The sequence below is a fragment of the Pan troglodytes genome, chromosome 8 (genome assembly GCF_028858775.2).
Source record: "Pan troglodytes isolate AG18354 chromosome 8, NHGRI_mPanTro3-v2.0_pri, whole genome shotgun sequence".
Lineage (NCBI taxonomy): Eukaryota > Metazoa > Chordata > Mammalia > Primates > Hominidae > Pan > Pan troglodytes.
Window position 1 is genome coordinate 92,103,113 of NC_072406.2, and position 24,386 is coordinate 92,127,498.

At 33.1% G+C, this 24,386-nt stretch overlaps 1 long non-coding RNA gene and 1 other non-coding gene across 31 annotated transcripts in view; one reads left to right on the forward strand and one right to left on the reverse strand.

Moving 5' to 3' along the window:
• Window positions 1–24,386, forward strand: part of LOC112204612 (uncharacterized) — a 229,242-nt gene that overhangs the window by 6,803 nt on the left and 198,053 nt on the right. For all 30 annotated transcript variants that reach the window (XR_010146957.1, XR_010146954.1, XR_010146955.1 and 27 more), the window contains 3 exons: window positions 4,859–4,962; window positions 13,489–13,575; window positions 15,094–15,136. This is a non-coding gene — a transcript (uncharacterized LOC112204612). The remainder of the gene's footprint in view (window positions 1–4,858; window positions 4,963–13,488; window positions 13,576–15,093; window positions 15,137–24,386) is intronic.
• On the reverse strand, window positions 4,961–12,783 carry LOC134807185 (uncharacterized). The gene is made up of 3 exons (XR_010146972.1): window positions 12,340–12,783; window positions 9,452–9,549; window positions 4,961–7,194 (listed from the first exon to the last, which is right to left on the reverse strand). It is a non-coding gene; the product is annotated as an uncharacterized LOC134807185 (long non-coding RNA).

A 24,386-nucleotide genomic window follows, 5' to 3' on the forward strand; every position in this document is an offset into this window, starting at 1 on the left:
ATTCATTTATTCAAAAAAACCTCATTACATATATAAGGAACTCCTACAACAACAGAAAAAAAAAACTTGGGGGGCAAAAAGATTGAATAAATTTTCTTCAAAGACATACAAATAGCCAAAAGGTATATGAAAAGATGTTCAACATCACTAATGATCAGAGAGATACAAATAAAAGCCAAAATATGATATCACTTACCACTCATTAGGAGAGCCATTATGAAACAAAACAAGACATAACAAGTGTTGGCAGTGATGTGGAGAAACTGGAACCCTTGTACGCTCTTGCTGGGGATGTAAGTTGGTTCGGCCACTGTGGATTACAATATGGAGGTTCCTCAAAAAAACTAAAAATAGAACCAATATATGATCCAGCAGTCCTACTCTTGGGCATATGTCCAAAAGAATGGAAATCAGGATGTGGTAGAGTTACCTGCATACCCATGTTCTTTGCAGCATTACTCACAAAACAACAAAATTTGAAAACTTGAATGTCCATCAGCACATAAATGAATAAAGAAAATGTGGTGTATAAATACAATGGAATATTTTCAGCTTTAAGAAGGAAGGACATTCTGCCATCTGCAAGAACATGGATGAACCTGGAGGATATCATGATAAGCCAGTCACAGAAGGATAAATTCTGCATGATTTCACATATATGAGCTTTCTAAAATAGTCAAACTCATAGAAATAGAGAATAGAATGGTTAGGGGCAGGAGGAAGAAGGGTTGCTGTTCAACAGGTATAAAGTTTCAGTTGTGTAAGTTGCATAAGTTCTAAAGATTTTCTGTGCAACATCATGCCTATACTTAACAGTGCTATATTGTACATTTAAAACCTTACTAAGAGGACAGATCACAAGTTATGTTTTTACCTCAATGAAAAATGAATAGAAATGTCACAGTTAGATAACACATTTGAAATACATAGACCTGACAAAATATTTCTATGGAAATTAAATAAATCCTACAAATTGTTATGCAGAAGATACATCACTCAATTAGAAGTGAGCAAAAGACTTGAACGGTCAGTTCATAAAAGAAGACAGCCAACTGGGGAATCAGGATAAGAAAATGTGCTGAACATAGTTGGTCATCAGAAAAAATGAAAATAAAAACCTCAGTGAGATGTCATTACGTATCCAAGAGAACTGGTAAAATTAAAATGGCTAAATACCTGGAGACCGATATGGGAGGATAGCTTGAGCCCAGGAGTCCAAGGCTGCAGTGAGCTATGATTGTGCCACTCCACTCCAGCCTGTGTGATAGAGCAAGACTCCATCTCTTAAGAAAAAAAATTTGGGGACTGAATATAGCAAGTGTTGAAGAGGTTATGAAGCAAAGAAAATCTCATACATTTGTGGTGGGAGAGTAAATTTACAGCTATATTTTAAAGAAGTTTGGCAATTTCTTATAAAGTTAACCTGCACACATACCCAATGACATCGTGATTCAATTTATAGGTATGTACCAAAAATAAATGAGGGTGTGTATTCACACAATAGAGACCGATATAAAATTATTCACAGCAGGTTTTTTTTGTAGGCAAAAACTGGATGTAACATCTATAAAGTGGAGAAGAGATAAATTATGATATTGACTTACAGAGTAATAATACATAGCAATACAAAATAAAATATTGACACATAAACCAGCATAGATAAATCTCCAAAACATCATGTTGAGTAAAATAGGTCAGACACAAAAGCATAAGATCTATATGATTCCAGACAAATTTGACCAGTGGTTGTTATCGACTGGAATAAAGCAGCACAACATTTTCTGTGGTAGTGAAACTGTTCTTTATCTTGATATGACTGGTGTGAATATGAGTGCAGAAATACATAAAGTTAAGGTACACATCTTAAATTTGTTCATTTTATGAAATACAAATTTAGCCTTGGTAATGCACCTCCAAAATTTTTTATTAAGGCTATAATTAAATTTATATTTTTCTTTATAAAAATGAGTGATGTATCACATTATATTTGAATATTTTTCTAATAGAAGACCTTATGGCTTAAAATTAAGTATTCTGTTTAATACTTACCATAAATTTATAATTTAATAAGTGATTTATAACTGCACAATAATATTACAACAATTTTATGTTTAGGTAAAATTGTCTTTATTTTAAATTTAAGTAGTACAGCAACTTTACATGGCTTACCTAAACCACACAATTATTAAGTGATATAATTGGGACTCTAATCCAGGGCTGTTTCTAAGTAATATGTTCATTTTTCTTCAAGCTGATAACTTGAATACATCTTTTGAAAAAATTTTTTATTAATTTTTTAAATTTAATTAAGATACTTTCAACTTATTAAAGATTATGTGGTTCTTATAACACTAGATGGGTTAAAGTCATACTTTTGACTTCTATTATTTATGTGATTTTATGTGATCTTGGCCATTCAGCCTTTTTTTGGTAAAAAGGGAATGATAATATCTCTCGAGTATTGCAAGATTTAAATGAAATTAAATGCGTTGAAAGCTTCTGTAAGAAACGTACAGAGTGCATAGAAGAATCTCAATTTTTATAAGTTTCTCAATTTTCCCTTTACATTTTCATTCTTATTGTCATCTGTCTCTCACTGATGCTGCTGCTTCTCATGTCGCCCCCTAAGTGCAGACTAGTTCTCACCCTCAGCGCTCTAACCACTGCCTCTAGAAGTAAAATAAGTGTCCTCTTGCAGAATACTTCTACTTCCTTCTCCTCACACCCCTCCAGCTTGGAATCTCATACCATTTGATTATATTGATCACTCTCCCAATGTTTAGTCACTTTCCCTCATTCTTTGAAGTCTTTACAACCTGACTTAACTGCCATTATTTTGATGTCTCATTTAAATTACTTATCTTCTTTGACATTTGACCTCGTCATTTCCAATGTACTTGCTATCTTCAGTATCTAGCTATTCAATCTCATGATCTCAGCTCAAACCACGTTATTACTCCTAATTGCAAATTTTTACAATCTAGCTTTTAAGTCTCCTGCCTTCTGAACATTAACTTCTATCTTTCTAGTTCATTCCATTTACTACAACTTCAAAAATACTGTGACTCATCCTGGATCTACACTCTCATACAATATACAATACAGTCCTTATACAATTCTCAATCCAGTTTTCTCCACACATCCTTTACTTCTCAGCAAACCCACCTTCAAAACATTTAAATAATTTTTACTACTGCTGTTATCCACCCAGGCCAAGCCAAAATCATGTCTCATCTGAATTTTTATCCCCCTTCCTGCTTCTGCATTAGCCCTCACCTTCAGTCTATTCTCAATACCCAAGCAAGAATATAACATAGTATCATAGAGATCATGCCACTCTGCTCACTCAGTTTTAAGGCCTTCTAATTCCACTCTGAGTCATTATTGTACAGATTATATAGCTCTACTCATGCTCCCCACCAGGCACACCTCTTTGATCACAGCCCTGTTGCTCTTCCCCTCATGCCTCTGTTCCAGCTTTGCTGTACCCAACACTTCCTGGTGCTCTTTGGGCAGGCTGGGAATTGTCTCTGTGTTAGCCCATTCGAGCAGCTATAACAAAATACCATAGACTAAGTAGCTTATAAATGACAGAAATTTATTTTTCACAGTTCTGGAAGCTAAGTCCCAGATCACAGTGCTCACATATTCCATATATGATGAGGCCCTATTTCCTAGTTCATAGACCTATCTTCTTCTTCACAGGGTGGAGTCATCATATGGTGGAAGGGACAAACCAGCCCCCTCAGGCATCCTTTATAAAGGCACCAATCTCCTTCATGAAGGCTCTGTATTCATGACATAATCACCTTCCAAAGACCTTAACTTTTAATAGTATCATACTGTGAATTACATTTCAACAGTAATGGAGGGGGGGGTTGTCAACCTTCAGACCATAGCACTCTCATATTAGATACTTTGTACGTGGTTTCTCTGACTGAAAACACCTGTCTTCAAATTCCTCCCTGAATTGTTTCCTTATCTCCTGGATTAGTTCCTTCTCATGCTGCTAATAAAAACATATCCTAGACTGGGTAATTTATAAAGGAAAGAGATTTAATTGAGTCACAGTTCTGCACAGCTGGTGAGACCTCAGGAAACTTACAGCCATGGTGGAAGGGGAAGCAACACATCCTTCTTCACGTGGTGGCAGCAAGGAGAAGTGCCAAGCAAAATGGGGGGAAAAACCCTGATAAAACCCTCAGAGAACATGAGAATTCATTGATATCACCAGAACAGCAGCGTGGGGGTAACTGCCCCCATGATTCAATTGTCTCCCACCAGGTCCCTCCCATGATATGTGGGGATTATGGGAACTACCATTCAAGCTTTAGATTTAGTGGGGGACCCAGTCAAACCGTATCACCTTCTTCAAGTCTTTCACTCAAATGCTACTGTCTCCGTCATGCCTTCCTTATTTCCCTACTTAAAATTATATCTCCTCCTCGTGTTCTTTATTTGCTTTGTCTGCTTTACTTTCCTCCATAGCACTTAGCAACACTTAACATATTATATAGTTTAATTATTTATGTTGTTACACATCTCCTTCCAAGAGAATGTAAGCTCCAAAAAGGCATATTTTTCTTTATTTTCTTTTTTTCACTGCTATATCCGCAGTGTCTACAATAGAATGTGGTACAAGGTAGGAGCTTAATGTGAATGAATGAATGTTAGTCGTATTACCTTTTAAATTTACCTTATTTTCTAATTTTCTACATTTTCCACATTCCTTCATCCTTTCCACCTTCCTACATCCTGTGGGATGTGCATACAGAAAGCAGCAACATTAAGGTAAAAAGTTTAACCTTTGGATTAATATTTAAATCTTGAGACTGTTTTGCTTTTCTGTTGCCTTTAGCAAAACCATATTCCTGCTGCTGTCAGTTATGATGCACTGAGAAAACTTCGGAGACCTAAACTTTTTCCAGAGAAGAGAAGCTTTACTGGTGTTCCAGCCCTAAGGTGAGACCAGCTTATGCATCCTGGTTTATATTTTATTTTGTCGCCTTTATTCTCTTTCTCTTTATTTTTCTTTTCTTCTTTCTTACATTGTATTTCTGTTTGGAAAAGACCATGTACAAACAGAGTAATGTGGATCCATGCCTATCCATCTTAGTATAATCATGTATTCATTGTACTTTGTTGTATACATTTGGTACGTATTCTAAATATGGACATATGCTATGTATCATAATGCACATAACCATTTCTCTATTGATAGACTGTTACAGTATTTTCAATTTCTGATAACAGCAAAAATGATCCTTCAGTTGCTATCATCAGTATTTATTTGTACATATCAATGATCATTTTAGAGGATTAAAAACAGAAGAAGAATTTTTAGGGAAACCATGTATAGTTAAAATGTGTATATACTTTTCACATTTTCATAGATAAAGAGCATCCCTATTTTTTTCCCCACTAACAACAAGACAAGATGGCTGGAGAAAAATAAATCACCAAATATCATAAAGATACTTGCATGTTTTATAAGTAATTAATAACTACTTTCTCATAACAGTAAAAACTATTTTGTTTTGTATGAGAGGATTTTTCTCTCTAAGTTTTAAAAAATCATTACATACAAATATATCACATCAAACCCAAAAGCCATTGCTAGCACACTGGTTCCTGTCTTAATATTAAGTATGAGATAAAAGGCCTTTATCTTCCAGAAAGTTGTTCATAACATGCCAAATATGTGAACACCCAATAGTCAAAGGACATTATGATGTAATTTTGAAAGTTATTAAAATAATTGTTTATCAATTTCATCCTACAAGCACACAATTTAAACCATTCTTTTAAAGTGGATTTTAGAAGATTGGAATAGGAAATTATAGAAGTCAATCCCTCCACAAAAACTGCCATTAAACTGGAAAAAATAAGAATTAACCTTTTTGGAACTCTGGATCCTAATCCGATAAATAACAACCATTAGTAGACTGCTTGATGCTATTGGCCTTTAGTAAGAAAATGGCTGTATGCACACACCAGATACCATCACTCATTCTTATTCACAAGAGTCAAAAAGTGAAAACAAAGCTGTATGTGTAGATAAACAAAATGTGGCATGTACATACAAGGGAAGATTATTTAGCCATAAAAAGGGAATGATGTTCTGATACATGTTTACAACATGGGTAAACCTTGAAAACATTATGCTAAATAAAATAAGCCAGACACAAAAGGACAAACAGTATATGATTCTACTTATATGAAAGATCATGAATAGTCAAATTCATGCAGAGGGAATGCAGATTGCATGTTGCCAGGGCGTGGAGGCTGGGGCAAGGGGAATGGAGAATTAGTGCTTAATGGTACAGAACTTCTGTTTGATGTGATAGAAAAGTTATGAAAACAGTGTTAATTATACAACATTGTGAATGTATTCAATATCACTGAGTTTTAGAATTGAAAATGATTAAATGGTACCTTTTATGTTATGTATATTTACCACTGGGTAATAAAATTGTATTAATGTAGGCGAGGCAATTTTAACAGTCGTACCACTCTGGAGGAAGATATTGATTATGAAGGAGGCCATGCATGTGGAGGCAGGATATATTACATATATAATATAATATATAACATAGATTATATATACACATTATGTCAGGGTGTGTGTGTGTGTGTATATATATATATTATGTCAGGGTGTGTGTGTGTATATATATATAAAATATACCCTGCCTCCACATGCTTGTTTTATACATATATATATATAGTAATATATGGTATATTACCATATATAATATATATTACTACATATATATGGTAAATCTCTATGTCTTCCTCTTAATTTTTCTGTGAAACTGAAACTGCCCTAAAAAATTCAAGTCCTACAAAAATGAAAATGAGTTAAAGTACTTTTTTTTTTTTTTTGAAACGGAGTCTCGCTCTGTCGCTCAGGCTGGAGTGCAATGGCGCGATCTCGGCTCACTGCAAGCTCCGCCTCCTGGGTTCACGCCATTCTCCTGCCTCAGCCTCCGGAGTAGCTGGGACTACAGGCACCCGCCACCGCGCCCGGCTAATTTTTTTTTTTTTTTTTAGTAGAGACGCGGTTTCACCGTGTTAGCCAGGATGGTCTCGATCTCCTGATCTCGTGATCCGCTCGTCTCGGCTTCCCAAAGTGCTGAGATTACAGGCTTGCAGGCGTGAGCCACCGCGCCCGGCCGAGTTGAAGTACTTTTTCTGGAACAAAGAAACTTAGCATAAATAGTTAAAATATTAAGAGTTGTAATTAAGGGAAATTTCAGCTCAATATGACTTCAACAGTTTAAAAAATGTATTATTTCACATAAGACCATGGAGAGAGGAATTGGAAGCCCCAGAATTCACTGGGTCAGAAATTGAAAATGATACTATTAGTGACCCAGGGTTGAATGTCTCTCCCCACAGCATTGACTTCACTAATGGATGTGACCTGGTTGGCAGCAGTAGCTTGCACAACATGCTTGTTTGCAGTGAGTAATAAAGAGAAGGTTTTGCTTTCCCAGAAACTCTGAAAAAGGTCATCAAACCTAAATTTCCTTAGCCTTCTTCTTCCATGAGCAAATCACTAGCAGATGATTGCTAGCAAGGTGTTACTATTACAATGAACCCCTAAGTGTCAGAGAAAGAGTTAGTTTGGGGAAATATCCTCTCCACCACAATCTTAGTCATTTAAGTCAATTTAACAATATATTGAAATATTTTTCTTAGAAGTTTAAAGTTCCATTAAAGAGAAACAATTACAGAAATTATAGGTAGCCTTTAGTTCTACAAGTGACATCTCAAAAGGGAGATGATTCATCAATTTCAAACTTTCCCTGCAAGTAATACTGGATGAAAATTAACTTGGAAAACATAATTAATAATCATGGGTTATTAATTACTTCTGCAAGGTGGGTGTGCTGATTTTAAAAGGCTTGAATAAAACATAAATTTCCTTAATTTATACTGTAAATGGAGTAATTTGGTGATGTAAATGGTAATATGTAAGGGATTTTTGCTTCAGATCTTACAACTTAAAATATTTGTCTAAAATTAATTTTTGTATCATCTCTCCAGCATGTTCCAGCCTTTATCAGTCAGTCCAGGCTTCTATAACAAAATATCATGGACTGAATTGCTTACACAACAGACATTTCTCACAATTGTAGAAACTGGAAAGGGCAAGATTAATGTGCTAGCAAATTTGTTTCCTGGTGAGGGTCCTCTTCCCGGCTTGCTGTATCCTCACATAGCAGATAGAGAGAGAAAGAGAGAGAGAGAGAGCACTCTATAGACTCTCTTCCTGTTCTTATAAGGACACTAATTCCATTGATGAGGGCCCTATGCTCATGACTTTGTCTAAACCTAATTAATTCTCAAAGGCCTCACTTCCCAATACTGTCACATTGTGGGGTAGGGCTTTAACATATGAAATTTGAGGGAAAAGGAATGTTCAGTCTAGAACAAAGCCCCATACATTTCAAAAAGCTGTGGGACAGGAGGGAATGGGGATGGTATTCAATGGTACCACATCCAAGCAAGTCTTGTATGGTTAAAACAAATCAATATAATAACATGAAATTTTACACAGAAACCTATCTGATTATAAACTGTATGCTTACCATAGTCAACACTGATGTACATTGTTTTAAAAATACTTAATAGTGTTCTTTGTTTAACCAAATGATAGAGGTATTAACTAGTTTCCTAGTGCTGCCAAAAGAAATTGCTACAAAATTTGTGGCTTAAAATAGTAAAAAAAGGAAAAAAAATCTCAATTATAGAGGCCAGAAGACCAAAATCAAGGTGGAGGCAGAGCCATACATCCTCTGACGGCTCTAGGGAAGAATGCTTCCTTGCCTCTTCTAGATTCTGTTGGCTCCTGGCACTCCTTGGCTTGTGACAGCATAACTCTAACCTTTGTCTCTATCTTCACATGACCTTGCTTGTGTTTCTGTGTCCCAAATACCCATGACTCACTCTAAATTCAGGATGATCTCACCCTGAGATCTTTATTATATCTGTAAAGCTCCTATTTCAAAATAAGGTGATATTTACAGGTACTGGAATGGGAGAGGGTCTAGGACTCAGACGCACCCTTATGAGGATACTACATGACCCATTACAAGGCACAAAGTAATTACCATAGGCAAACCACTGATGAGAGCTCACTCCAGTTTGGAATATATTCATGTTTCCATATAAGAGAAAAATTCGTCCCTGGTTCAGTTCATCTTGGCATCAGTACACGGGTGGGATTCAGAGACATGTAGGTGTGGAATACCAGATTCCACCAAACTTAAAAAGCTGGCATACTAAGTTGATAAAACGATGTAGAGTGTGAAGTTGAGTTGAGAATGCTTATGCCATACAGTTTATGTATCTTATAATAGCCTTAATCACACTTCCAGTAATTTTCCCCATCATTGGGTGCTAAAAAATAAAATTAAAGAATTAGAATAAAAAATATATATACCTCTTTCAGTAGAAGAATGCTGTCAGCACGTTTTGTTATTTTATTCCATTGTATGAAGTCTCGGTAGTGCTCTCTTCATAAATGTATTGAAGGTTTCGCTAAATTGTATCAAATTTGTGATTAAATACAAATGTGAATAGTATAAAACATTACAAAGGACAATCTGAATACTATGCTATACCAATTTTACAATTTTACAGTGACTTACAGATGCCATAAATATTTACTTTAAGGGAGTAAAATAAGTTATAAAGTCATATTTAAGAACACCTAAATCCTTGAATAAATTTAAAATGGTATTATTATTTATGTATGAAGTCAGCTGACTATTGAAAGCTTATTTTTCCATAACAGAAATACATGCATTATCTAAAACACATATTCCAATATTTTCAAGAAACAAAATACTGAATTAAATTATCTGTATTTAAATGGTTATTTTGGTTATAAAGGTCCATGAAAATGCTTAAAATTGGTTTATTTGATCTAAAAAGTTAATATGCAATTTTTATTTTTAATGTATCATTTTTCCCATTTATTCTTTTCTAAATAACACTTTCATCCTAAGTAGATGACTGAGGAAACAAAATGCTGTTTTCTTTATGAACTCGTAATACATTTCAATAATAATTAGGATGCTGTTCAAGGTGTTGAAGTGTACAATATAACAAATTGCATTTGCAGTTGAATAGTAGCAGAGTAGAAGCTGAAAAAATAAATCATGTATAAAAGTAGCTTAAAACAGATGATAGCAGAGCAAAGAGTTTCCTGCCAACGCCCTCTAAAAATCGGTCCTTTTAGGCTTTTGTGCTGGTATTAGATTTCAGTTATAGACAAGACATATATATATGTGACCTTTCCTTTCCTTTTCTATACCCTGGAGTCAAAGTCTCCTATAAAAGGACATTTGCAGCAAGTATTTTCAGCTGGAGTAGGAGGAAAGGGCAGGAGTAGGAGAGCAGTATGATCACCTCTTGCCAATGCAATTTCACTTGATTTGCAACTGGTGTTTAGTAAAGAATTTTGCTATGCAAAATTAGTGTCTTAATTGGATTATTGTAAGACAAAGTATGCATTTTTCATGTCGTATTAGTATTTTATTAATAAGGCTAGGGAAACCCACTAAATCCCTATACTAAAGTGAATTTGATTCTCCCAGAGAAACTTAAATCCTCAGTGTGACACAACTCAGTCCTTCTACTGCAGCAGCTCTTTTATAAAAGCCTCCCAAAGCTCCAAGAAGGAACAAAGAATGTGACCCAGTAAGCTCACACCATAAGTCTATATTGCAGAAACCTTTGTTCAACAAAACTGCAGATGCTCTGTTGAATCCACTGGAGATTGTCCTGATACTAAGGACAAGTATGTAAGTTAATGATTTTATTAATTTTAACATTTTAAAATGTTTTCCTTTGGGGAATTCCAATTTATATATCAATATTCAGGTAATATTTGCTGAAAACACAAACAGAGTCAAAATGATCTGCATTCACATTCTCATTTTCTATTATAACATAGAGACAACTACTTTATTATCTTTTTAGAAACTTTTGCAACTACTTTAGTTTCTTCCTAATTTTATAAATTAATCTATCTCAAAAAACTTGGCCCAAAAGACTTAGTAATAGCTGTCAACTTCAGAAAAACTAAAACTTTAAAGATGACTTTTTGAAGGAAAATGAAATACAGAAATAATGTATCTCATTTGCACTTAATTAAAAATAATATGAATTGTCACTATTTCCTATGAAAACATCTCATGCCAATTTCTTTTATTAAGCTTGGATTTAAAAGATAATTTAGTTGAAACTGGTAGAATCTTAGTAAAATTATAACAATAAGAAATTTTTATATTATACATATAATATAGAATAATCATATTAAATTCCACTTGTTAGTCTATTCTGATTCTTTAGCAGGTTGATTCATAATTTGCCAACTTGGGTCAGAAATATTTTCTATTCTTAGCTTTTGCTGTCAGCAGAGATAATAATAATATAGAACCTGAACAACAAAGGATTGTGTATTGTTTCAATTTAATTAAAGTTGATTCTCTGCTTTAAGAGAGACTCACATTTTATATTTTATTTTTTTTATTAAAAAGAGAATGTAGATATTTGCTTTTCCAAATTTGCCATAAATAAGAAAAACATATTTTTTCTTAATTACACCCTTGCTAAGTCACGCTAGCTGCCGGACCTTGGACAAAATTCTTAACCTCTTTGTGTCTCATTTTCAATAACTGTGAATTAAAGATGATTATTGTAGTATATTTCTCAAGGGATTATTGTGGGAATTAAATAAAATAATCCTCTAAAATGCTTAGTACAGATTCTGGAACATCATAAGCAGAAAAAATTAATAACTATTTTTTTAACTATATTATATGACATACTTTTTCTTTATGATCTTCAGGGGAATTTCTACTTATCTTTAAAACATATATAGATATTGATCTGTGGAGAAATATATCTCTGTTATTTCAAGGTCTGTGGATTACATAATGGTCAACTCTGATTTACTGATTGATTCAAAAAATTTTAAAGCAAAACTAAAAATATTGCAGCTATGTTGGTTTTAACCATTCTAAACTCTGATGAAATTTGCTTTCTGTTTGGTTTGTGACTAGGAAGCTAAACATTATTTGTTAGTAATGAAAATTTCTGGTGTCTAAAAAAATTTAAGAGGAAAACCATTAGATTCTATTACAATTAAATCTGTTAAGATTTAATTGCAAATATGTAGATAGTGCAAATATGTCTTAGGGTACAATTTTTGTTCTCATTAAGTTACCCATTTTACATTTTGAGAACACTAATAGATGAAATACTTGTCAAAGAGAAGATCTAAGATGGTTTAAAGAAAATATTAAATGAAATCAAACTTACTTGTCAAGCTCCATAGCACAACTTACAAGTCATAAATCACACTCTGTATGACAGCTACGGGAGGGATCTGGGTAGTAAAACAAAATGATGGATTTTATCTTTCCTGTTTTTGAGTTATTAAGAACTAGTTGAACTATAGAATGACGTGAAAGACTCACATCAGGGATGGGAGGTTATTTGCAGAAACTCTTGTTTTCTTTATCACATTAATGTCAATATTTGACATTTCCATATGACTAATTGTTGAACTAATTTTTGATTTGTTATGCCAACTGTTAATAATCCTCTTTTCATCCAGAAAACAATCACTTTTTGTCTATCTGTAAATTGACATTTGTTATGTTAATTTGTTTTTGCTTATTACAAGGATTACCTTTTATTTACAACAAAGCATTCACAGATTGCCGTGACAGATTTGTCTTCAATCAAATCTCATAAACATTAATTGAATTATTGAAAGGAATTTGTAAATTATTGTGTTTTTTCCTAAAATAGTAACATCAGCGTGTATATTACGTTAATTTTGTTTACAGTTTTTTGCTTCACATTAACTATATTTAACTGATTTTAACAGCCTTAGATAACTCCAAAAATCAATTACTTTACTTGGATTTATTAATTCATTCAAATATATATATATATATATATATATATACACACACACACACACACACATATATATATTATATATAATGAGAATCTATCATTTGCCAGGCACTGGGCTAGGCAAAGGTAAGAGTGAGTGGCAAAATCATGTTCTGCCTGTTTTCCTGTAATGTATTGTCTGGCTAAAGGCTGTGAAGGAAGAGTAATGTGAAGGAAGAGTATTCAAAGGATATAAGAAAAGGGATCACACAATTAACTGTATGTAGGCTGTTCTTAGGGAAGATTTCTTCTAGAGGTGGTACTTGGCCTTCAGTCAGAAGCATGATTTGATATTTGATGTTAACCAGGTAATTGAGGGGATAAGGTGCTTTCTCAGCAGAAAAGACATAGTAGGCAAAGTCTTTAAGATAAAAGCATAGTGAAAGCTCAAAACTAAAAGGAGGCTTGGGTGTCTGGACTCCAGAGACAGGAAAAGAGTTTAGAGAGTCTAGCAGAGATAGCAGAGAAGACTTTATCTTTTTTTTTTTCTTTTTTTTTCTGTAGCAACCATCTTTCCTGTGAAAAATTCCCTCTCCTAGTACTTTAGTTCTGTGGATCCAAAATTTATAGCATTCTTCTACCACCACAGGGGTGAGTATATAATAAAAAATGTCAGTTATTCGAGTATGTAAGAAACTTGAAAGTCATCACTCCCATCCTTACAACAAGAAAAATGCTGTACAAACAGACTATCAACAACTCATTTTAGATCCATTAGAGGACTGAGGTCACAGAAAAACTGCTGCCCCCACCCTAAATCCCCACTAAATCAGAGAGATGGGAAAATGCAAAGAATTATAGCCTAGTGGAGCAAAAGCCCAGGAGCCCCCACAGGAGTTAGTAATGGAGTAGAAAACTTTAATATGCAGTTGATTAATTTCTGGAAGCACATTGTGGACAAGCTTGAGAGTTAACTTTGAAAAATATATAACATGATAATACTAATTAAAAGAAAGCTGGATTAATATATTAATTTCCAACAAAAAGACTTCAGAGAAAGAACAATTATAGGGGGATACAAAGGGGTATTACATAGTAACAAAGGATTTAATTTTCCAAGAAAACGTAACAATCCTTAATGTGTTTGCATGTAACAGGCTGTCAAAACACAGGAGGTGAAAACAGATAGAACTGCAAGAACAGACAGATAAATCCACTATGATAATTGGAGGTGTTAACACCTCTCTATCAATAATGAATAGAACCAGCAGGTGGAAAATCAGTAAGGGCATAGTTCAACTGCATAGCACCAAAATCAGTGAGTCCCAGTCTCTCTTCCCGGAAGTTGATTCTTGAGCAGGGAAGGGACGTCAGGAGTAGAGTGATGTCCAGGCCATATTTAATAACAAATAAATCAGAGTCTGGACATGATATGTAGGCATTCGTTTCTTTAAAAAAAAATTGTCCCAGGTGATTCCATTGTGAATCTAATGTTGAGAAGAAATATGCGCAGTCGTTTTCTTTGAATTCATTCTGCCTGAGATATCTAGAGTTGTTTTGGTTGTTGACATTGTTTTGTTTAGCAATTCATTCATTCAATTTTGTGAATTAACTTTCAAGAAATGCCTTTTCCTTGTTATAAAATTATATGGTTTTATGTTATGATTTTTAAATTGTGATAAAAGTTGCTATCTCAATGTTGGTCAAAGGAAACAAAATTTCAGTTGACAGGAGAAATAAGTTTCAGAGATCTATTGTACATTATGTAATAGATCTATAGTGATTGTGTAGTGACTATGGAAATAGTGACTATAGTTAATAACAATAATATATAATTTAAAATAACTTAAAAATTATTGAGAGTAGATTTTAACTATTCTACGTATTATTTTCTTTGTGATATGTGCATCTTCTGTCATCTTCCATGGGAAATTTGACATTGCAACCTCACCTGAGGCCATCACTTTTTCCTTGATGCTACGAACCATCCTGTCATGTGTTTGTACCATATCAGTAGTGAAACTGACAGTGCTCTGATAGGGGTATACTCTTTTATCCCAATCTATATCCCAATACCCAATAGCCCAGTATTCTTAGAATCCAGTTGTATTCATACTCTCCTGGATCATTTCTGTTCCTTTGTAATATAGTCCCTTTCTTCCCTTATAGGCTCATATGACATTAACAGACAAGACACTTTTCAGAAAGACAGGTAAGTCATTTGTTAAAATCTCACTACTGTTGTTTAACAGAAACATATATATGCATGTATATGTGTGTACTGTATGGAAAAAGTGGAATTAGAGTTTATCTAGAAAAGAAAAAATTACCTCATCTAAGTGCAGAAATGAATAATACTTAAACCATACCATACAATTCTCTATCATATTTCCACAGATAAGTCAAAAAATTTTTAAATCTTATTGTTCATGCATAAATGCAGAAAACAATACCTCTAGTATATGTTTGTGTTCTATTGTACTTTCACAGAAGGTGTTTGATACTTAATACTGTGTTTATTAAGAAAAATCTTTGCAATGGTTATGGAATTAAAATTTCATGTAAAAATGATTATGTAGATCAAGAAAAGTTGCAATTTTCTGGATTCCTGATATTTTAAATAAAAGTAGTTTCCAAAGGCGATTTTTTTATTATTTTAATTTTTAATGGAAATTTTCACAATTATAACCATCCTATATAATTTTATTTTTCAACTATTATTTTTGTCAACTCATTATTTATTAAGAAACAATGACTTTTAGATACTAATTTATAATTCTTATGTTATAATTAAAAATCAGAGTTCGTTGAATAAAATATCTGATTTATGACTCCCTAAGTCAACATTAAATTATTTTATTGCTATATCATGTTTTTTGATGTTCATAACTCTAGGTTTATATAGTAATTTCACTCCACTTTCTTTTTTTTTTTTTTTTTTTTTTTTTTTGAGACAGGGTCTCCCTCTGTGGCCCAGGCTGGAGTGCAGTGGCACGATCTCGGGCTCACTGCAAGCTCCGCCTCCTGGGTTCACGCCATTCTCCTGCCTCAGCCTCCCGAGTACCTGGGACTACAGGCACCCGCCACCACGCCCAGCTAATTTTTTGTATTTTTAGTAGAGATGGGGTTTCACCGTGTTAGCCCGTATGGTCTCGATCTCCTGACCTTGTGATCCGCCCGCCTCGGCCTCCCAAAGTGCTGGGATTACAGGCGTGAGCCACCGCACCCGGCCAATTTCACTCCACTTTCATTGGGGGGAGATTTGCAGTTAATTCCAATCTGAATAATATCTTTGTAACTAAATTTATCACAAAGCTCAACATGACAATTTAGTATAGTTAATCTCCATTTTGTTTTACTTTTGCACAACTTTTCCAGTGAAGTGATCCTCTGAGATTAGGACTAGTTGAAATCGTAGGGCAAATATATAAATTGTTTAGAAGGAAGCCTTAAGATGCTTTAACTCATGCAATGAATTTGAACATAGAAATGAGAGGAAAGCTTGGATAATTTTATAATGAAAGGCTAAGCATGTTTTCCCCTCAAGAGGAAAAATTTAAATTTCAAACTGAATATTACTCAAACATTAATCATTTAACTGTATAGCATGGGACATTTTGGGCATGGCAAATTCTAATGGAGGAGAGTACTAGAAATTCTCAGCCACACAGAAATCTGACTGCTTAATTTTGAAAGCTGCAGAGCTGTTAGTAAATTTTTTTATCTTGTTTTTACATGTAACTCAGAAACTACTCTGAAAAACTCTCTTAATGCTTTTTACGGCTGGGTGCGGTGGCTGGAGCCTGTAATCCAAGCACTTTGGGAGGCCGAGGTGGGTGGATCACCTGAGATCTGGAGTTCCAGACCAGCCTGGCCAACAGGGTGAAACCCCACCTCTATTAGAAATACAAAAATTAGCTGGGTGTGGTGGCACACACCTGTACTCCCAGCTACTTGAGAGGTTGAGGCAGGAGAATCGCTTGAACTCGGGAGACGGAGGTTGCAGTGAGCCAATATTGCGCCATTGCACTCCAGCCTGGGCAACAAGAGCGAAATTCCATCTCAAAAAATAAATAAATAAATAAATAAATATAAAAAAAACAAATAGTTTTTACTTTATTTCTCCCAAAATATGTCAAAAATGGCATAATGGCACACTTGCTTTTTCTGTAGTCAAAACCATTTTGTAAAAAAACTTGAAATGTACAGTGTAGAATCCAAGGGCAGAAAATAAAGGCTGAACATAGAACTAAGAACCTGTCCAACATCAACACAGTGGCTTTTTATCAATTTCTGTCACTCCAGGGCAACATTTATTTTCTTACTCTCGTACTCTTTGTATCTCCATTGCTTGCCTGTGGATCAATAATATTATTTTTTATAACATGGAGGCTATATGGCTTTGTGCATCCAGTATGCATCATTATTATATCCTTCATCTCAATTAGAATTCTCAAGTGAAAGAGGCTTATTGATTTCCAACCAATAAATGGATAACTTCCACCTAAATCAAACGTTCATTCATTGTCCAATCCACTGGACCAGGTGGGCTTGAATCATACATGGAAGCAAACTTCCTAACATGCTGAATGGGTTGGCTCTCATAGAAGGTATTCTTGAGTGGGCAGGTTTCCTTACAAAACATAGTATACTAAGACTGTGGTATTCAGACAGCTCTTCAATCTTCAAGGGAACTGTGGAAGTAAACCAGGGGTGACATGGATTATCAAATATTGTGGATCAGGTGAGCTCTAGGCTTCTCAATGCAAGGTAATTACCCTGCACTTTCATCTATTTTATAATATTGCCTTTATTTTTTTCCATGAAGGAGTAAGGTTTGGAAAAACAAGAAAAACAGGGTTAAAATTATTTCTCTAGTGAATTGGTTGTGTTTATAAATCTTTAGCTTAGCTTGAGTCCCCCTTTGTGAAATGTATAAATCCTTTTGATACATTAACAAACACTTGGAAAATGACTTAACTTATTAAGTTGAATTCTCTAATATAAGGGTTATAAGTGAAGGCTTAATTATTCAGCATTACTGAATTCAATATATCTGCCCTTTCAGTTTGCCTAGGGTGACAAATACATTTCCCATTACAGCTTGCCAATGTAACACAGCCTTATTTCATTTTTGTTGTAAATAGAATCACATTCTAATATGTTTTAGCTGAAAACAGCAAAGTATATATTCAACTACTTCCCAATAGGGAAAATTTAAAAAAAAGGTTATTTCTTTAGCCCAGAGCTTTATTTTCCTTTTACATAACAGAACAATACTTGGTGTGAAATAAAACCTTCTTACACGTAATGAGACCCCATAGAATTTTAATGAAAGACAATTGAAGACCCGTTTTTAAATAAGCCATTGGGAAGAATTAATATAATTAAGAATAGAAAAAAACCAGATAAAGTTACAAGAACAACCTAGGAACATTTCTATATTTCTTCCTCATTTTCTGGAGTTTTAAAAGATGTTGAAACATTTTGACAGCTATAGAAAATGACCTAGGGACAAATATACTCTCTATTCCTGACATAAAATGATATGCTTATTGTGTTTCTCATAAAACTCAGCATAAAACTATATACCTAATAGTTATTTAAAAGGAGTTCCTAAAAATAAATATATTCATTATTAATATGTGACATGACTGAGTTACTTTTGTAAAACTACAAATTATTCAACATACTTTAACATAGGATTTAGTATCAATATGGTATCCATTTCTTGATTCTGTTTTTCATAGTGCACTTAAATATATATGTTAATACTTTTGAATAAGTGCATTATGCTATGAAATGTTTTAATGAGAAAAATGAATCTATACAAAGCAACTTCATTTATATTTTGTTCCTGTCATGTTACATTGCTGATATTTTGTATTATACTAGACATGACTCATTTTTAAATACGTAATTGTATATGAAGTTCTCAATGTTAATGTCTGGAGGATACAGAATCAAAACAGAAGAAAAGTTAAAAAATTAAAAGTAAACTATATTTTGCATATGAATAAGAATATTACAAATACCATATTTATATACTATGTTTATATATCTTTACACTATGCCAAAAGGTATATTTGGCATATATGCATATATACCTTTTTTATGCAGAGAAATAATATCTCTGCATAAGCATAAAATCAAGATACATAATATTTTAAAATGTTTTTCATTGAAGTGTAATTGACGTAAACTGAACATATCCAGTGTATTTTTAAAGTTTTGGCATATTGGTACACGAGAAAACGCCATGGCAATCAAGATCATGAACATATTCACTTCCCTAAAGTTATTTTGTGTCTTTAGTAATCGCTTCTTCCCCTCTTCCCTACTCAATCTCCATGCAACTACTAGTCTATTTCTGATACTACAGAATGGTTTACACTTGGTAGAATTTTATGTAAATGGAGTCACACAAAATCTATTCTTTTTTGTCTGTCTTTTGCACTCAACATAACTACTCTGACTTTCGCCTATGTTGATACTGGTAGCAATAGTTCATTCTTTTTTTAATTAATAGATTTTATTTTTAGAACAATTTTAGGTTTATAGTAGAAACTAACAAAGCAGAGAGAATTTCCATACACTTTCTTCTACTCTCCATATTCTTTATGATTAATATCTTGAATTAGTGTGGTACATTCATTATAATTGATGCATCAATATTGACATATTATTATAAATGAAAGTCCATACATTAGTTTTATATTAGGGTTCACTCTTGACATTATACATTTCATGCGCTTGGACAAATGCATATGTCATGTAACCACTACTACAATATTATAAGAATAGTTTTACTTTCTTAAAAATTTCTATGCTTGATTTATTCATCCCTTCCCTTGGAGACTACTGGAAATTCTGATCTTTTTACAGTTTTTCCCTTTTTAAGAATGTTGTATCATTGGAATTATACAGTATACAGCCTTTTCAGATTAGCTTCTTTCACTAAGTTGTATGCATTTTAGGTTCTTGCATGTTTTGTATGGTTTGATAGCTTATTTTTTAATCACTGAATATCCCATTTTATAGGTATGCCAGTTTATTGAACCATTACTTACCTGTTGGGGGCATCTGGTAGCTACCAAGTTTTGTTATGAGAAAAGCTATTTAAGGAGTCATGTGACTCATTTGGATAGGAGTGAAGTTTTTTTGACTCATTTGGATAGGAGTGAAATATTTTTGACTCATTTGGATAGGAGTGAAGTTACTGGTCCATGTGGTAAGACTACATTTAACTTTGTAAGAAACTGCAAAGCTATCTTCTAACGTGGCTGTGCCATTTTGCATTCCCACAAGCAACAAATGAGAGTTTCCCTTGCTCTTTATCTTCAACACAATTTAGTGTTTTCAGTGTTCTGGATTTTAGCCATTTTAGTAGGCATGCGGTGGCATCTCGTTCGAATGAGCGATTCTCTAATAATACATGATGTTGAGCATATTTCATTTGCTTATTTGCCATCAATATATTTTCCTCGGTGAAATGTCTGTTCAGATCTCCTGCCCATTTTTTAACTGGATTATTTATCTTTTTTTTTTCTTTTTGAGTTTTAAGAGTTCTGTGGAGTGCTCATACCAGTTCTTTATTGGATACATGCTTTGTAAATATTGTCTCCCAGTCTTGGCTTGTTTTTTAAATATTAACTATGACTTTCTTAGAGCAGAAGTTTTAATTTTTATTAAATTCAACTTATAACATTCTTCTATAGTCTCACATTTTTATATTTAAATCTATTATCCATTACATTGTGTAAACACAGTGTCTAGATTCTTTTTTTTGGATGTGGATGTCCAATTGTTCCAGTACCGTTTGTTGAAAATATGGTTTTTGTGTGTGTGTGTGTGTGGTTATATCTCACGTTATGAGTATACCGTGTTTATTTATTCACCCATTGATAAACTTTGGGTTGTTTACAGTTTAGTGTTATTATAAATAAGTTTGTCATGGCCACTTGCAAACACATTCTTGTATGTATATATGCTATACTGTTTTCTGCTTAAAGAGCGACAGTAGAATAAGTAGGTAAAATGATGGGGGTCTATTTAACTTTGTAAGAAACAGTCCATTTTTTTTTTCCCAGAGTGGCTGTATCATTTTACTTTCCTACTATCAGTATTTGAGAATTACAGTTGTTCTGAATCATCACCAACACACAAGATGATGAGTATTTTTAATTGTATTTATTCTAGTAGGTGTGGAATGGCATCTCATTTAATTTGTATTTCTCTAATGGCTAAAGATACTGAACATCTTTTGATGTGATTATTTGCTGTCTCTGAATTTCCTCTGGCAAAGTATGTGTAGGTGTGGAATGGCATCTCATTTAATTTGTATTTCTCTAATGGCTAAAGATATTGAACATCTTTTGATGTGATTATTTGCTGTCTCTGAATTTCCTCTGGCAAAGTATGTGTTCAAGTATATTCTTTTCCTTATTGTTTATTGTTGGTCTGTAATTTTCCTTATAATTGAGTTTACATATTTTGGATACACATTCTTTATCAGATATAATTTGGAAATGTCTATTCCTAGTTTGAGGCATATAGGGTAGAAATATAGAATTTTTTGTTTCTATGAAGTCATATCTATTGTTGTTGTAACTGGTTTTTTTGTTTGTTCTCTAGGTTGTTCTTTTGGGCCACATCTAAGAAATCTTTGTCTAGCCAAAAGCCACAAATAATTTCTCATTTTTTGGCTTCTGGAAGATGTACAGTTAAATGTTATATTTGGGACTGTTATCTAATTTGATTAAATTGCACTCTACAATATGATATTTGAATTGATGAAAAATTAGTAAATGTTAATATTTTTTAAACTAGCCAAATCTTGCAATTTATATATAATAGAGAAGACTAGAAAATCCCCCATATTTATTTCCTCTTACTTCGTACTACTAAAATTTGTATTTAGGCATTTGGTTTCTCAGATAAACATTACATTCCCCAGTATATGGTTCTATCTGGCTTGGTGACGACATGTTGAACATTAAGATGTGAGCAGAAGTAATACATACACACTCTTTTTAATGTCTTTAATTGAATGGGATATTGGCCCATTTTTTCTTCCAGTTTATTACACTGAATATTGACATGTTATTTTCCAATATTGAGACAATCAATGACAAGACTTTAAGAGTAACAATGTAAAAATTATAGAAGTTGTCTGAGTTTATCAACAATCCCCTGGATTAGAACCCCTTACCAGTTCTAGGTCATCTAATATATAGACATTGTGTTCAGTAGAAATAAATATATATATTTTTTATTATACTTTAAGTTCCAGGATACATGTGCACAACATGCAGGTTTGTTACATTGGTATACACGTGCCATGTTGGTTTGCTGCACCCATTAACTCATCATTTACATTAGGTATTTCTCCTAATGCTATCCCTCCCCCTGCCCCCCACCCCCCGACAGGCCCTGGGGTGTGATTTTCCCCACCCTGTGTCCAAGTGTTCTCATTGCTCAATTCCCACCTATGGGAATACATTTTTAAATCATTTTTAAAGGTGTTATTACATTCTGATTGAACATTTTCAGAAAGAATAAATAATGTAATACAAGAAGTGGGCCACTTCATGTAACAAAACAAACCACCACTACAGCAACAACAACAAAAAACACTAATGAATGTGACTTTAGCTTTGCAACATCATGACAGACTAGCAAGTTAATGACATTTGTTATGCCATAGAAAATATTTGTTGAATTGCCACTCTAATGACTTTATATCAGCCAACTCATTATCAACACTAGAAAAGATGATTAAAAAATACTTCAGTACGTTCACGTGTTGGCTTGTTAACATTTTTAAGAGTCTATAAGAGAAAAATGCATCCAATCTCGACAAAAATATTTTTCAAGTATCTTGTAGGTACGTACAACTAACTACCTTGTGAACAAAAGTCACTATATAATTATATAATTTCTGACACTTAAAAAAGTTTATTGTGCAAAAGAAGATATCTGTTCTAATACCAAATCCACATATAAAATAATTGACTTATTTAAATAATTTAAGATGCTCTTTTATATATTTATATTAAAAACTTTACAGAGAATAAAAAAAGCATTATACAGGCTACTTATGGTTTTTGATGTTTGGATATAGAATACATGTATCAAAGATGGTGGAAATAAATCAAGCAATATATTCAATTGGACTTAATTGCATTATTACATGCCAAGTGTCGTATACCATTTATTTGCACATAACACTTTTTAATTTAGGTAAAATTATCAATCATAAAGCTATATGAATTTATTTTATTCCATGTTATTTTATTATTCCATGTTATTATTTATGTATTGTTAGGAACATTTGCTTAAAAATCATATTTGGACATAGTATCAGATACTTTACAACCTTTGAATCAGTTATTTTATAACAGTATATACTAAACATCATTACTCCTTTTCAAACATAAATAACGCAATACAAATTGGACAAAAAATTCAGGAAAGATCTGGGATCAAAAAGGAGGTATTGAAACATCACATGTACTCCATAATTATATACAAATATTTTGTACCCATAATATTTAAAATACAGAAAATTAAAAGGTACATTTTCCTCAAAGTGCATGCTTCTTTTGCTATGCAAAACTGCAGGATATGGAAAGAAGTGTATTAAAACACTAAATCACTTTATGTGGAAGATAAAAGGGATGGTACCCAATGTACGACTTCATGTAGTGCACTGATACATTCAATACAAATGATGTATTAACTTCAAGATAACATGAGAAAGTTAAATTATCTAACTTATTTCAAACTAGGGGATAGTATGTTCTCATTATTAGAAGCCAGAATTCTGCTTATCCATTTCTATTATTAGAAAAAAACATAATTTTTATTCTTGTCTTAAAAATAGACACCTTGATATAATTCTCTGTAAATGTAGCATGATAGTCTGTTTACAGAGTTTATATCATTCCAAGACTGCACTTCTAAAGTGAGAAAATATTAAAGGATATAAACTCACTCCTCTCTACAAAATTCCTTATTTTTTATGCAATGGCTTTAAAATGTATGGAAGGGGAGTTATGGAAACAATCCATACCTGGAAAGCATTCTATCCATGCCTTTGAAATGGTTATCTAGTACTAGATTCTTAATCAGTGCCTAGCTATATAATGTGTGTAGCTTAAGATTTTTAAGAAAGAAGGATAAAATGCTCAATATAAATTTAAAAAGCACTTTTATTGGAATATTGAGTCATGTATTTGCTTTCTGTAAGTCCTTTTATCTATAAAATAATAGTTGAGAAAGGCAAATAGAATATGTGGAGGAATTAAAAATTCAATTGTAGGGTGGTAAATGAAAACCAAATTTTTCATTCACCACATTAAATGTAAATGGGTATTATACTCAATTTAAGCAGCAAAGTTGCTTCTTTTTTTTTTTTTTTTTTTTTTTTTTTTGAGACAGAGTCTCACGCTGTCACCCGG